The sequence below is a fragment of the Aotus nancymaae genome, unplaced genomic scaffold, assembly GCF_030222135.1.
Source record: "Aotus nancymaae isolate 86718 unplaced genomic scaffold, 86718_ANA_hifiasm-v0.15.2.pri h1tg000036l, whole genome shotgun sequence".
Classification (NCBI taxonomy): Eukaryota; Metazoa; Chordata; class Mammalia; order Primates; family Aotidae; genus Aotus; species Aotus nancymaae.
This window is the reverse complement of record NW_026988450.1, coordinates 13,838,881-13,855,226: the sequence shown is the minus strand read 5'-3', so window position 1 is coordinate 13,855,226 and position 16,346 is coordinate 13,838,881. Positions and strand designations below refer to the sequence as shown.

At 41.2% G+C, this 16,346-nt stretch overlaps 1 non-coding gene across 1 annotated transcript; it reads right to left on the bottom strand.

Moving 5' to 3' along the window:
• Nucleotides 1-15,917: 15,917 nt before the first annotated feature.
• LOC135278173 (small nucleolar RNA SNORA77) lies at nucleotides 15,918-16,031 on the bottom strand. The gene has a single exon (XR_010345726.1). It is a non-coding gene; the product is annotated as a small nucleolar RNA SNORA77 (small nucleolar RNA).
• Nucleotides 16,032-16,346: the final 315 nt, after the last annotated feature.

The following is a 16,346-nucleotide window of genomic DNA, read 5'->3' as shown; positions in this document are numbered from 1 at the left end:
TGTTCATTGTGATATCTCTCTTTTGGGTCTTAGGAGTATTTGTGTGTGTGTGTGTGTGTAGGTATGTGTGTGTATCTACTTTTCTGCCATGCTAACTTCACATTTAAAGTATACACATCCTGAAAGCAGAGTCCGTGTCTTGAACTTTTTATCTTTCACAATACTTAGCACAGTAGGCCCTCAGTAAGCAATTGTCACTACTTGTAAGTTTTTTCCCCTGGAAAATAATTAAAAAGCTGTCATACATTTATTTTGGTATATTTTGATGTATTTTTCAATTTGTGCTACTCTCCTCCACCTCTCACCATCCCATATAACCCTCAGAAGTATGAAATTCAGGGACCCCTTGAGGACACCAAGCTGCTAGAAGAGAGAGAGGGTGTGCTAAGCTATGTCTAGTAAATGGTGTTTATGCATCTGTTCTCTGTGGGCTTCCAGAGCTTCTGCTAGAGAAGGGGAAAGAGAAACTGATTGGGAATGATGTTGGAGGGCATCGTGGATGATTCCACATGCAATGAGAGGAACCGTCACCTGCAGACGCTGAGCTAAGCCATCATCTTCGGGCAGCGAGGACAAACAGCACATAGAAAGTGGAAGAGATTAATACATTTAATTAACCAAGAAAGAATTTTACTAGAAATACAGCAGATTTAGTTTTCTGTCTGTGAACATGCAGATTCTTTGTTGAGTCTTATTGTTGAATGTGCCTGGCCAAGTTTTTATCTCCCACCACTAGAAAAAGGTAGCGGTACTATTACTGCTCACAGTGCCAGGGTTCTTCCCAACCCATTTGTTTTGAAACCATGTAGATCTGCTTGTCTCTGCATTTCCCAAGAACAACTTTATCCTGACTCTAGTTACTCCTGATGCTGCATTCTCCATCCTTTTGCCCTGCATGCTGGCTTCCAAAGATTCTTACTGTGCTTCACAGATGACGACCACAAATGCAAGAAAATGTGTTTCTGCTCATGTTCAGCTTGTTTTTCCCACTGTATTATTATTTTTTTTTTTTTGAAGACCTTATTTGCTAGAAATCACTTTATTCCAAGAATGGAATCTCTTTCAAAGCTGACCACACCCTTGACTTCTGCCCAGCACCACCAGCAGGAAAGGCAGGCCGGGGCTTGAGGGCAAGTGAGGAGAGCAGTGCTGTTCAGAAGCTGGGTGTCACTACAGCAGGAGAGGACGTTGCTTAGAGGTGCCTGTTGAAGTTGCTGGGTAGCAGTCTGGAAAGCTCTTAGAGATGGGCGGCCACTCCTGGAGGACTGTCTGACACATGGGGAGCCTTGGGAGGAGGAGAGGTCACAGCCCTCTTTGTCAGCAGGGGAGGGCAGACGCTGAAAGAGTGACTGAGGGAGCAGGTGTGGATTAGAACGAGGAATAAGAAGAAAGACAGAATCAGGAAGGACTGGGTGGGTATGGAAGAGACAGCTAGTGTGTACCTTCCCCAGCCAAAGCCGATTTCCATTTCCAAGGGTTTTTGGAGGGTGATTGCCAAAGCTCTTACCTCCGGCATTTCCAATTCTCTTGCCTGTATGGAATATCCCAAATGGAGTAGAAACACTGGGCTTCAAGGGCAGGCCCCGCTCTCATTTCTGTTGAGCCAGATGTTTCTGAGGGCCCACAACTTCTTGTATCTTGAGGGCTGGCACAAGATACTTTATGAGGAGATGTTGTGTGTCTCCGTTTCCACGTAGCAGAGTAGGGAAATCCTCAAAACCTTGTGAGTAGGCCGAATCTGTTGTTGCACAGATGGTCCTGTGAGAGTCCTCACACCCGGGGCCTGGCGCACAGAATGCCTGCATCCCCTTCCCTCATCTTCCCTCCCTCCATGGCAATAATTAAGCAGCCCTACCTACATGCTGGGTCTTTCCGTTTTTATCCAATTGCAAGAAATATTTAAGAATTTTCTCCTATGGGAAGAATTAAGCAAAAAAGGTCTTTCACTCTTCAGAAACAGCTTTGTTGTTTGCTTGGGATTTTATTTCATTTAAACAAATTTGTTTCAGACATGGATAAATTTTTTTGCCACATAGCATTTTCATTCTTTTTTTGAAATGGAGTGCTGTTCTGTCACCCCAGGCTGGAGTGCGGTGGCATGATCTCAGCTCACTGCAATCTCCACCTCCTGGATTCAAGTGATTCTCCGGCCTCAGGCTTCCAAGTAGCTGGGATTACAGGCATGCACCACCACATCTGGCTAATTTTTGTATTTTTGATAGAGACATGATTTCACCATGTTGCTCAGGCTGGTCTCAAACCCCTGACTTTAAGTGACCTGCCCACCTCAGCCTCCTAAAGTGCTGAGATTACAGGTGTGAGCCACTGTGCCCAGCATTTTCATTCTATTAGTTAAAAATTAACGGGTTCTCTAGAGATGGTCCCACCCCATATCCTGGGGGAAGGAAGCTTCCATTAAAGCCCAAGAGGACTGAGTTTGTAGAGCTTCTGGATAGCTGAACACAGGGAGGTTCCTGCAGGGTGGCACGCCCAGGGAAGGCACGGAAGCTCTGTGTCCCTTCCCCTGTACCTCACCCTATGTGTCTCTTCATCTGGGTCCTTTGTAATGCCCTTTATAATAAACCTGTAAACATTAAAAAAGAAAAACTGGAGGTGTTTTGCAGTAATGTATTAGAAACACTAGATGTCAGGAGAGAACAAGCTAACCTAATGTTTAACTGGTTGTGTTTGCATTCAATTATTTAGAATAGTAGATTTTAGGAAACTGTTAGAAACCTAAGGAACATTTATGAGTAAATTATATTTATTAAATATTGCATTTAATTTATTTAAATATAAACATAAACATAGACTTATACCCAATACTGAATATTTTCCACTCTGATCTATGAGGAGGCCCTGAAGACTCGATAGAAAGAAACACTTTAAGCATCTATTAAGGGCCAGGTGCTACTTTGCACATAAATCTGTGGATTGTACATAAAATTCCAATTCCTTTTCCCTGATGCTTAACTGGCCAAAATCTAGACTGGCAGAGTGTTTTTCAGGGTGATTGAAGAAAGAACCAACACATCTCTCATTACATGAGAGATGCTTCTGGGGAGGCCTGCAGGGAAGGCACCGAATCAATCAAGCATTCCTTGATCATTTCTAAGGATGTGGGCAGGAGAAGTGCTTCAAACAAACGTGAACTTGGTTTGTATTTTTTTCCATAGAGTACGTAAGAGTACAACATAATGTACTCTAAATCTTGTCATAGTTTCCCCTCCAAATTGAAGGGAAACTTTCTAATCATTAGTTTTCCTGTTGAACTTGTTCCTTTTTGCATAAATTTTGCATCCTTTTAGGCTTCCAGTTCTCTGACATTTATTATAATTTCTCGTAATCTTAATTTAGAGCCAGTTTGTCTCATAGTCTAGATACTCTTTCGAATTTTACAATACCGCTGAAACATCTTTTGCTATAGGTCAGCATTCAAGTTAATCCTAGAAGTTTTTCAGAGAGAAACTCAAGGGTTTGAGGGAATTAGAGAAGCTCAGAATGGGAGAGAATTTAGATTATTACATTGGGAAGTGGGAAGACTGTATTTCCATTAATGAAGCCTACATAGTATTTGTTTTACACCAGCCATATCAGTCCTGGATTACAATGAACTGTTCACAAACTAAAAATCGCAACTCTGTCTTTGCCAGTTTGTATGTCATACCTTCCATCCAGCTTTCCAGCGGAGAAGAGTGGACAGGTGCACCAGAAGTCAGGATGCTGAGGGTCGCTTGATTTGTGCCATTTGCTAACTGTGTAACCTCAGCAAAGCATACATTCACTTAGCCATGAAAGTCTCTATTTATACTCCACATACTTAGGGTCCTTTAAAATGGTCCTTCGTTTTTAAACCAAGAGAATATGTTTTTTCATTTATAGTCTCTGATAATCTAAAAAATTATTCCATATACTTTCAGTAAAATTAAATAATTTGCACAATAAAAGTGTTCAATGTGAGCAGTTAGAATAGTGATTTTACTTTCCCAATAGTTAAAACTATCCTTTTTCAGTTTTGTAAAATGAAGTGAGGATGGGAATTTGCATTTTTTTCCTTCTCTAGTCAAAAGAATCTAAATTACTTGGTTCCTCTTTGCTAGTCTCTACCCAAGGACAAAGGAGCTAACAAATAATGTATGTGAATTTGTTAGTATAATTAAATATAATGATTGGCTCCAATTTAGAGGGAAAATAGCCACATAAAACAAGATTTGAACTGTCTTAGAATAGACTTTAGAACAATAACAATGTAACAATGATAATAAAAAAATTGAATTAAGGAAGTTCTTTTGTTATTTCCTCTTGGCCTAGTTTCACACCGTTGCCAATACCGTTTGGGTTCTGCTCCTTTACTTAACTGGATCAAAAGCACATTTCTTCACTGCTGCAGGGCTGCCAGGGCGGCTGGGCCTTTACCCTTTGGGAGGATTGGATTGCCCTGCCGAGTGACTAAACTCAGCAGGCTAGGATTGGTCAGCATAGGAGGTGGGCTGAGGGTGCAGACAGGTCAGGAATTCTATCTGACATGGTCCGAAGTGGGGCAGGGAAGTAGATCCAAGCCAGTCTACCCGGGGAATCAAAGTGCAAAAGCCAAAAGGACCAGAGCAATTTAGTAACTGGACAACGGAGCCTGGAATTAGGAACTGAACTGAAGAAAGCGTGACACTCACAGGTTCCCACAAGCCGAGAGTCCAGGACCAGTGTCCCAGTGTCTGGTGGAGATCACAACTTTATGGTGTTCAGGAGGGTGACTAGGGGCTTCTCTCTCTGTCTTGGAGATGCAGTATCAAGAATTACACTTTCAAAAATTTTCAGTGACTGTAAGACATTCCCTCTGTAAAAGCTACCAGCACTCGCCTCCTTCGGGCAGGAAGGGTGGTTTCTTTAAAGCCAACACAGACTGACGGGTAACCCTGCTTCTCCCAGCGCTCAGGTGTAGGCTCCCCGTAGAGGCCTCCTGGGTTAGAATTGCTCTGGGTCACCGCCACTGCATACCCCAGACCTCTTCTCTTCCATGTTCTCCCTGGTCTCTCCCGCAGAGGGGGTTTGATATTCAGGATTTTTTTTCTTATCCAGCACCCTTAGATAGGTGGGTCTTTGGGGTGATTTGCCTGGCTTTGTAATTAACTGAGTGATGTACAGGTTCAGGCTGCAGCCCCAGCCTCGGCCTCAGCTGCGCCAGTGTCTGCTGCTTTGTGGTCAAAACATGACAGGAGCAGAACGTTACCACATGTGGGGAAGACTGAGTGCCCAGCCCAGCATTCACTGCGTAAGTTTAATTCAGGCAGAAGTCGTGAGAGACCTCATTTTGGCCTTGTGCTTAAGCAATGTAGCTTTAAAGAACCAGAAAACTGGCCAGGCATGGGGGCTCATGCCTTTAATCCCAAGACTTTCAGAGGCTGAGGCACAAAGATCACTTGAGCCCAGGAGTTTGAGACCAGCCTGAGCAATACAGAGACCCTGTCTCTATTTAAAAAGAAAAAAAAAGAAAAGAAAGTGATGACCGTGTTTGAATCCTTTCCTATATGTACAGGAAAAAGAGAAACGCTGAAGGACTAAGCTTCCTCCGAGCCCCTAATACCTGCACAAGGACAAGCCCCAGAAGAGTACTTGTTCCCCTTTTCCTTGAACTTTGGTTTAAAAGCCTTCTCAAGATGAGGTCCACTGCAGTGGCCTAATGTTGCTGCAGCTTCCTGGATCTGGACCTCACTGCCTTCCTCACGATACCCTCAGGGTACCTACCGCTCCCCTGGCTGACAGGAACCTCGTTTGCAGTGTCTATCAGGCTCAGTTCCGTGTTCATCTAATCCTCCCACAGGACGGGGTTTCAGGTCCAGATTGGGGGAGTGCTAATCTCAGGACATCAAGCTGTTTCAGAAGCCCTTGTTGTGCAACAACTCCATCTTCTCCTAGTTCAGTGGTTTAAAATAACAATTTTATGGCCAGGCATGGTGGATCACTCCTGTAATCCCAGCACTTTGGGAGGCCGAGGTGGGAGGATCACGAGGTCAGGAGATCGAGACCATCCTGGCCAACATGGTGAAACCCTGTCTCTACTAAAACTACAAAAATTAGCTGGGTATGGTGACGCAGGCCTGTAATCCCAGCTACTTGGGAGGCTGAGGCACAAGAATTGCTTGAATCCAGGAGGCACAAGTTACAGTGAGCCCAGATCGAGCCACTGCACTCCAGCCTGGGAGATAGAGTGAGACTCTGTCTCAAAACAAACAAACAAACAAACAAATAAATAACAATTTTATTTGGCTCCTGATGCTGTGGTCCACTGGGCAGTCCTTGTTGTCTGGGCAGGTAAGCAGACAGACAACCATGTGTCCTTCCTGACCAAGATCCTCCCACGATAAGCACATGAGATGCTGAAAGCATCCAGAGAAATTAATCCACTTTTGTATCCATGAGCTGTCGTTGTCCAAGTGTTGAACCAGTTAGAAACCATGGCCCCCTGAAAACAGAGACAAGACTGCTCAAATTTGCCAGCTTGGATGGAGGCTGACAGTCTGCCCACGAGACCCTTCTAAAATGTAGATTTTATTTTTTACTTAGGTATGGTGAAGCCAACAGATCCGGAGACAATTGCCATCAAAATGATAGTTTATTACAGTTGCCAGGAGGAGGGGAGCAGGTCAGTCACCCACGCAGGCCACAGAAGGGGCGCTGAGGTCGGTTGTAGGAGCAGAGAGTGAGTGGAGCCACCGCCAGAAAGAGGCTTTTTGTGGTGTTTGCAGGAAGGAGTGGGGAGGCAGGGTAAGCAGGCTAAGCAACTTTGAGATTGGCTGGCTTGCATAACCCGATGCATAACTGCCTGCGCCTGAGGCGATTAGGACAGGGGAATAGTGTCCCCCAGGGCAAGAACTCATTAAGCAGGGGGCTGGGAGCCCGCTCTGAACTGGTTAGTTCGCTTACGAAAGGCACCATCAGAAGAGGGCTTGTTACTTTTAAGAATCAGCTGACCCTGGGAAAAGCAGCGCCCCGCCTCCCCCCACAGGCTCTCCTCCCCCTCAGGAAGCCTCTCAGGTCAAAGCATCCGATATTGAAGCAAGAAAACATTACCTGCGAATAAACGAAGAGGAGTACATTATTGTTTCTCTCATTTCTTTGATGGCTAGTGGTAATAAATGAGCTCAGTACTTTTTTTTATTTCTTTATTAATTTTTTAGAGACAAGGTCTCTTGGTATTGCCCAGGCTGGAATGCAGCAGCTATTCATGGGCATAATCATAGTACAGCCTCCAACTTCTGAGCTCAAGCAGTCCTCCTGCCTCAGCCTCCCCAACAGCTGGGACTATAGGCACATACCACCACACTAGGCTCAATATTTGTTTTATCTATATTGCGAATTAACTATTCATTTCTTTTACCTTTAATTAGTTTCTTAATGTTTATCTTATTTGGTATACAGTTCTTTTTTTCTTTTGATATGTAGTTCTTATTTTATTTCATTTTTATTTTACCCTACTTTCAAGCTAACAAGTTAGGTATATAGTTCTTTACATAACATTATTAATTCTTATTTGTCATCTTTATAGAAAATGTTTTTATCTCAGTCTTCTTTGACTTTATTTCTTCCTTTTTCCTTAACATAAAGAAATTTTTCTTCTTATGTAGCCAAATTTTTAGATTTTCTTTCAATGTTCGTTTATCTCTTTCTTTAACCCCAGAGAGTATTTCCCTCTTTTAGGCTGGGTGCGGTGGCTCACGCCTGTAATCCCAGCACTTTGGGAGGCCGAGGAGGGCGGATCAGGAGATCAGGAGCTCCAGATCATCCTGGCCAACATGGCGAAACCCCGTCTCTACTAAAAATACAACAACAACAACAAAATTAGCTGGGCGTGGCGGCGTGTGCCTGTAGTCCCAGCTACTTGGGAGCCTGAGACAGGAGAATTGCTTGAACCAGGGGGGTAGAGGTTGCAGTGAGCCGTGATCGCGCCACTGCAGTTCAGCCTGGCTGGTGACAGAGCGAGACCCTGTCTCAAAAAAAATAATAATAAAAGAAAGTATTTCCCTTTTTTTAATTTTTTTAATTTTTTTTTCTGATTTTCTATGGTATAATTTTTTAACCCTATGACTCAACCACAGTTGATTTTGGAGTATGAAGTGAAGTTAGTAGCTAATTTTTTGTTCCATATTTACAACCAGTTTTTCCAGAATCGTTGTCAAATAATCTCTTTTTCCAGTTATTCATGGTGCTGTCTGTAGGATATAATGAATTACTGTAAACGCTGTTGTCTGTTTTCTGCCATCGATTTTGTTTCATTAATTTATGATTATTCTTATGTCAATATCTCTTATTTAATTTACAATATATTTGTAACATATTTTAATATAGGACTGACCCTCCCTTATTGGTTTTCTTTTAAAGAATTAGTTTTGATATCCTTTCCAATTTATATGTTAAGATGAATTTTAGGATTATTTTTTAAAAATCTCCCCTTTCCCCCACAACATGATTTTATTGGGAATACAACAAGCCTATGTATTGATTTGAGAAGAACCCATATCTTTACAATGTTTAGTGTTCTTTTTTGATATGGCAATATACAAAGTGTCTTTTATATCTCCTAGTTCAGCTAAGTAGTTTTATATATGGTATATTTCTCATTGGATTAGTTATTTCATTATCTGTTGGTATTTCTCAATGAAATTAATTTGTTTACTACCTTAAATAGAAAGTTTTAAACATACACCCCTTGAACCTATCAAAATAGTATCTCTATAAATTTTTAACAGGTTTTTTTAGGGTTTAGGAGTGGGGAGTTTGTTTACTAACATTCCACTGATGTGTTTGTCTGCGAATTTTGTACCTGTTCTTTTTATCCAGCCATTAATTAATTCTTGCAACTTTTTAATTGATTCCTAAGGAATTATTATGTTATATATATTTGTACATAAATATATAATTACATGTTGTACATAAATATAATACATTAGAATTATTAATTTATGCTTTTGTACATATGAATATTTCCATATTTTATATAATGGATTTTTTCAGAAATAAAGAATTGATTGTGCACATTAAATTAAGAGGAGGCTGAATCATTCTGACAGTGAAATAGTACAATTGAAGTAGCCTGGTTAAGGTTTACAGACTTCTTCTGTTTTACATGAATAAAAGCATTCCAAGAGGAATGAAGTTTTCTGGAAGGCATGATCCCGAACCAGCCATTTACATGTAGGATCAGTTGTGTGCTTTATTACTGCTCTGCTACTACAATTAAGCTTTTACCTTTTCTTTGCTTTCAAACAGAAAGACCTGACAAACTATGAAGTGCCTCAGGGTGCCCAGAAACTACACAAATGCTGCCCTCCTGTTGAACTGTACCTTAAGGCGAGAACTGATGCTGAGCTAATGAGAGTGTATCAAGGTATTACCAGTTCAGGTCTCATCACTTCTAATTAGGTCTTCCCGAATTCTGTGAACCTAGCCAAGACTCTGGCTTGGGTCATTTTAATGTGTTTCCTTTTTAAAGCCTGGCTGCTAATTTGGATTTTCTTTTTTCTGTAGGATTTCCTGAATCATTATGACTTAAAAGTCACTTATTTTGCCTTTTATAATGGAAACTCTTTATTTTGAAATAATTTTAGTCTTATAGAAAAATTGCAAATATTATACAAAGAATTCCAATGTGCCCTTCACTCACACCCAAATGTTAACATTTTACACATTTGCATTATTATTGTCTTTCTCTCCTATTCTCTGTTCTCTGTGTTTGTGTGTGGTGTGTGTGTATATTCACTGACACATATATACATACTATTTTTAACCACCTGAGACACCTGAGATTAAATTGCAGATGTGTTGCCTTTTATTCCTAAATACTTTAGTGTATATTTCCTAAAAACAAGAACATTCTCTTATATAATATTGCATAATTATCAACATCAACAGACCTTATTAAAATTTTACACATTGTCCTGACATTGTCTTCTATGCAAATAAAAATGTATTTTCGGGTCTAGAATCCAATTCAGAATCACAAGTTGCATTTAATTGTCACGTCTTCTTAGTCTTTAATCTGCTCCTCCGTTTTTGTCTTTTGTGACTTTGACATTTGTGAAAGACTACAGGCCAGCTATTTTGTAGAAGCTTTCTCTTAATTATCAATCTTCAACTAATTCCAGACGCGTGACTTTTAACTTGCAATTGAACTCCCAGATTATCTTAACTTTTCCATGTCTAATCTGAAAACATTCATCTCCAAATTATTGTTAAAGAACTCAAACATGCAAGGGCAGAAACAGGGGAAGGGAATTGACATTTGCTGAGCACTTGCAAAGCCCCGGTACAGGGCAGTTGATAAATATTTAATTAGCACATCCTCTTGTAACTTGTTATTCTTATTGCTACTACCACCCTAATTTTGCAAATGAGAAAACAGATGCTCAGAGACTGTGACCTGCCTATAGCTACACAGTTGGAGATAGGACATTTTGTAATTCAAATCTTCCCCTTCGCCACACTCCTCTGAAAGGATCCTTGACATTTACCTTGGCCCTCTCTGATGCTTGGCTCTGTATAGACTGACTTTTACAGGCTCTTCTAGCCTTCCATGGAGTTCACTAATTTAATACCCTTCTTCTGCACTGGACTGGGAGTTAGCTCTTGAGGTGGAAGAACCATAAGTTGTTTACTTTGTTGCCTCTGTGCCTAACTCCAAGCCTGGAACTTAAACTGTATTTCTTGAAGGAAAGCATTTGAGTTTATAAAGTCTAAGGAATAAGTAGTACATCCTGTGCCTGTGGTCCATATCCAGGACCAGAGCCTCTACCTAAGCTCTGGAGCTGTCCCTGTGCCTTGTGTACAGCGTGAGCCTCAGCACCACCCAGGGCACAGGACCCCAGTTGGCTCCCCGTGGTGAGCTCCAGCCTGGTGCTTTGACACCATTGTTTGAGATTTTAGATTTAAAACATTAAAAAAAAATTCACCTTGTAAACCAGAAAGAAATGTTGAATCATTGTCAAGAGGTGAAAGAGATCAAGGACCATCTTTCATTATTTTTCTCACTGGTGAAATTTTGTGAAACAAATGGGAGAAATGTCACCGCTCCTAGGAAATTCAAGTCTTTTTTTCTTTGATATTTGCCTGTTCTATTTAAGTGCCACCCAGTAGAAGTATACATGGTTAAGTGTTCATGTACATGCTTTCCACTCATCTATGTACGTAGGCTGCTGAGAGCAGGATAATATCGAGAGCCAAACTGAATGTGAGTTGGAACCATAATCCTTAGGTGAATAAATATCTGACTGAAAAGGGAAAGTCAGTGGATACCATCAGATATGCATTTAATTTCTCAAATTTCTCAAACTCCACTTTGCACAATCAGCAAAAATGATAAAAAACACTGCATTTTGTGTATAAATGACCCTAAATGCAAACCAATTCTTTCATTTGGTGTTATCTGAGGAAGACCAAGCTGGTTTTGGCACTGCCATAAGCTGCACCATCTGAATACACTTTCCTAGTTTGTTTCCTTCTTCATTCTCCTTGGTAACTGCTTCCTACACTTCCTGTCAAATCTCCAACACCTTTCTTCTCTCCTCACTGTAACCTGATGAACTTCCTCCTGTTAGCTCAGAAATGTTGAAAAGGATTAGAAGAGAACTAATAAGCCCCACTGTTCAGTGCTCCCCCAACTTCATCTGTACACATATTCTCTCCCTCCCCTACCTGAAGCTCTGGCCAGTCACTCATTGTCATTTGAGACCAGCTCCTCTACTGTGCACTAGATCCTTTCCCTGTTCTACTACCCAGGGGCATCACACTAGCAAATGGCCCCCTCCTCCTACATCATCGACATTCACAATCTCTCCAGACTCATTCCATCAGTCACACATGCTATAGTACCTCCTACCTTTAAAAGTTCTCTGTTGACTCCGCACACTCTCTCATCATCTCCTTAATTTGCTGTACACCTTTATAATAATCCTTCTCGAAAGAGTCATCTATACTTGATGACTCTCATTTCTCCCCTCCTATCCTCTCTCAAATCTATTCCACAGGACTTTGGTGTTTTCATTCCTGTGCTTCATAGAAATTGCTCTTGTCAAGGTTACCAATGAACTCCAGGTGGCTTAATCCAATGTCCCGAATTCTCACGTAACTTTATCAGTCATTTGTTGTAGTGGTCCCTCTTTGCTTCTGGAAACACTTTGGTACTAGGAAGACATGCTCCTTAAATTTTTTTTCTTATTAATATTATTTTTAATTGTAAAATTATAATTGTATACATTTATGGAGTACAATGTGATCTTTCGATACACGTATACAATGTGGAATGATTAAACTCAGTTAAGTAACATATCCATCATCTCATTTACTTATCATTTTTTATAGTGAGGCATCTGAAATTTACTCTCTGAGCTATTTTGAAATATATCATACACTATTATTGGCTATAGTCACCTGCTGTAGCATAGATTTCAAAAACTTATTCTTCACCCCTGTAATACCAGTACTTTGGGAGACTGAGGCAGGTAGATATCTTACGTCCAGGAGTTTGAAACCAGTCTGGGCAACATGGCAAAACCCCATTTCTACTAAAATAGAAAAGTGAGCCAGGTGTGGTGGCACGCACCTGTAGTCCCAGCTACTTGGGAGACTGAGGTGGGAGGATCGCTTGAATCTGGGAGGTGGAGGTTGCAGTGAGCCGAGATTGTACCACTGCACTCCAGCCTGGATGATGTCCTTAAGCTTCATTCATGTTGTCACAAACGACAGAATTTCCTTCATTTTTAAGGCTGAATAGTATTCCATTGTGTATATATACCACATTTTCTGTATCCATTCATTCATTAACGAACAATTAGGTTGAGTCCGTATCTTGGCTACTGTGAATAATGCTGCAGTAAACATGAGAGTGCAGATATCTTTTCAACATATGTATTTCAATTCTTTTGAATATATATCAAGAAGTAGAATTGCTGGATTATATGGTGGTTCTATTTTTAGTCTTTTGAGGCACCTCCATACTATTTTCCATTATAGCTGTACTAATGTGCAGTCCTGCTAACAGTTTACAAGGGGTCCCTTTTCTCTACATTCTCACCAACACCACAAATAAACTCATACATTTACAGTCAATTCATTTTTGACAAAGGTGCCAAGAACATACAATGGGGAAAGGGCAGTCTCTTCAATAGATGGTGCTGGGAAAATCAGATACTCACATTCAGAAGAATGAAACTGGATCTCCATCTCACATCATATTAAAAAATCATCTCAAAATGGATTGAAGACTTAAATAGTAGACCTGAAACTGTAAAACTACTAGAAGAATATATGGGGGGAAGCTTCACAACAATGCTCTGGGCAATAATTTTTTACATGGGATCCCAAAAGCACAGGCAACAAAAGCAAAAATCGTCAAATGGGATTTCATTAAACTCAAAAGCTTCAGCAAAGCAAAGGAAGCAATTAACAAAGTGAAGAGATAAGTCACAAAGTGAAAGAAAATATCTGCAAACCATATAATATAGTTTGGATAGTTGTCCCCTCCAAATCTCATGTTGAAATGTCATCCCCATTGTTACGGGTGGGAGATAGCGGGAGGTGTTTGCGTCATGAGGGTGGATCCCTTATAAACGGCTTGATGTGCTCCCCACAGAAATGAGTGAGTTCTCAAAGTTCACATGAGACCTGGTTGTTAAAAAAGCATGGTGTCTTTTTTGCTTCCACTCTTGCTATGTGATGTGTCTGCTACTGCTTTGCCTTCCATTATGAGTAAAAGCTTCCTGAGTCCTCTCCAAAAGCTGAGCAGGTGCCAGCACCACAGATTGTACACCCTGCAAAATTGTGAGCCAGATAATCAATGATCTTTTCTTCCTGAATTACCCAGCCTTGAGTTTTCCTTTATAACAGTGCAAAACAGACTGACACACCATACATCTGATAAAGGATTAATATTCAAAATATACAAGGACCCCAAAAATGTCAATAACAAGAAAATCTACAACCCAATTAAAAAATGAGCAAAGGACCTGCACTGAAGTTTCTCAAAAGAAGACATACAAAAGGCTATCAGGTTCATGAAAAAATGCTCAAAGTCACTAATTATTAGGGAAATGCAAATTAAAACCACAATGAGATATCACCTCATACCTGTTAGAACGGAAGACACACTCTTTTTATTCTCTTCTGATCTCATTAACTGCTAGTTTTTAGCCTTAGTTGGTTTATCAAGCAGAAAATTTCATCTTTCAAGTTATCACTGAAAGCCAAATGGACCAATCAGCATAATGAAAGGAAAAAATACACATGAAAATCATCCTCAAGAAAACTGGATGACGGAAAATCTTCCCAAATCACAGAATTCAGGTATATCAGCCAAACCTGGGCCAGCAACAGGACTGGGGAGGGATCAGTAGTTGTTAGTGCAAGTGATAGGAAAATGAAAAGCAGCTGGGTGCGGTGGCGCACGCCTGTAATTGCAGCACTTTGGTAGGCCGAGGAGGGTGGATCACTTGAGGTCAGGGGTTCGAAACTAGCCTGTCTTTACTAAAAATACAAAAATTATCTGGGAGTTGTGGTGCATGCCTATAATCACAACTACTTGGGAGGCTGAGGCACGAGAATCAGTTGAACCCAGGAGGCAGAGGTTGCAGTGAGCTGAAATCTCTCCACTGCACTTCAGTCTAGGTGACAGAGTGAGACTCCATCCGTCCCCACCCCTAAAAAAAAAAAGAAAAAAAAAAGCAAATATAACAAGCCCTACAAGTTGTAAAATTGGAATATCACTAAAACCAGAGAAACAAAACCCACATATGTTCCTAAACATAGAAGAGCCACCCTGAGTGGGACCAAAGTACCTGGATATGAGAACAACTGCTGAATAGAAGTCCTCACATGGTTCCAAGATGCAAGTGAGTACAGAAAACTGTGTGCAACTGCGGAGAATCATAGAAACCAAATTGAATTGAACAGGAACCCTGAGGCAAAGAGAGAGAAGGTTCAGGGAGTGGCTGCTGGGTGGGAGAGGAAGTCAGGGAAAGTGGATTCCAGAAAGTGCTATCAAAGCTGAGTGCAAACAGGGCCCCAGGCAGAAAACCTTCCTGAACCATGTTCATTCTTCCATTCTTATTTTAAAAAATTCCACCAACTTGTTGGAGAGATTGTGGCAGTTTTCCTGTGGAATGCTGATTTTGTTTGCTCTCTCATAGTGTCATCTTACTTTACCAACAACATTTTCTGTAAACTGGAAAGTTGGAAGCAGGTTTGAATCTTTGGCAGAAATACTATGCATTAGTGCTGGATGGGTATAGCATCCTACATCACATCAGAAAGGACCTAAGGTATGATATCCTACTTTGAATGGTGGGAAGACTGATTAGTATATCCAGGGGTAACAGGCTGATTTTTCCACTGTGAATATCTGGTCTTAGTCTGTTTGAGATGCTATAACAAAATACCATGCAGACTGGGTGATTTATAAAGAACAGAAATGTATTTCTCGTAGTTCTGGAGACTGGAAAGTCCAAGATGAAAGTCCTGGAAGGGCTAATGTCTGATGAGGGCCTTATTACTGCATCCTCACATGTCAGAAAACTGCAAGGGCAAAAAAGGACTGCGTGGAGCGTCTTTTATAAAGGCCTGGATCCCATTCACAAGGGCTTTACCCTAATGATGTAATCACCTCCTAAAGGCCCCACCTTTTAATACAGTCACATTGGTGATTAAGTTTTAACACCTGAATTCTGGGGGACAGTCACACCATAACAGACATCTGTCAACTAACTCATCTGACTGGTGACCACGGGATTCTGGTGACCACAAAATCCAGTCACCTCTACACACTCTTGCCATTACTGATGTGGTGGAAACCACCACCAAGTCTCACCTGGAGTACTGCCACAGTCTACTTACCTGCTGCCTGATTTTCTTTTTTTTCTTCTTTTCTCCCTACATCCCCTGGGAAGCTGCATCACCCTCAGCAGGTCAGGTGGCCACAGCAGTATTTCTCTGGCAGATGAAAAAGAAACACCTGTCTGGGGCTGCAGCCAGGTGCAGAGTGAGTCTGTGACCTGTTGCCTGTTCCTGCGATTGCTCCCCAATTATCCCTTCTTAATAAAGGAGTCAGAGAGATCCTTCAAAAACCCGAGTCCCATCATGTTACTTCTCTGTGCCAAACTCTCCAACAGATTCCTAACTCACTCACAGTTAACAGTGAACTGCATGCATTGGCCTCTGAGGCCTCAGTGATCTGGCCCCTGCTGCCACTTTCAGCTCATCTCCAGCCACCCTGCCCTTCCTCACTCAATGTCCATGTCCTGGCCTTCCTTCCAGTCCTGACTTAAACATTACTTTCCCAACGAGGCTTTTTCTGACCACCTTCC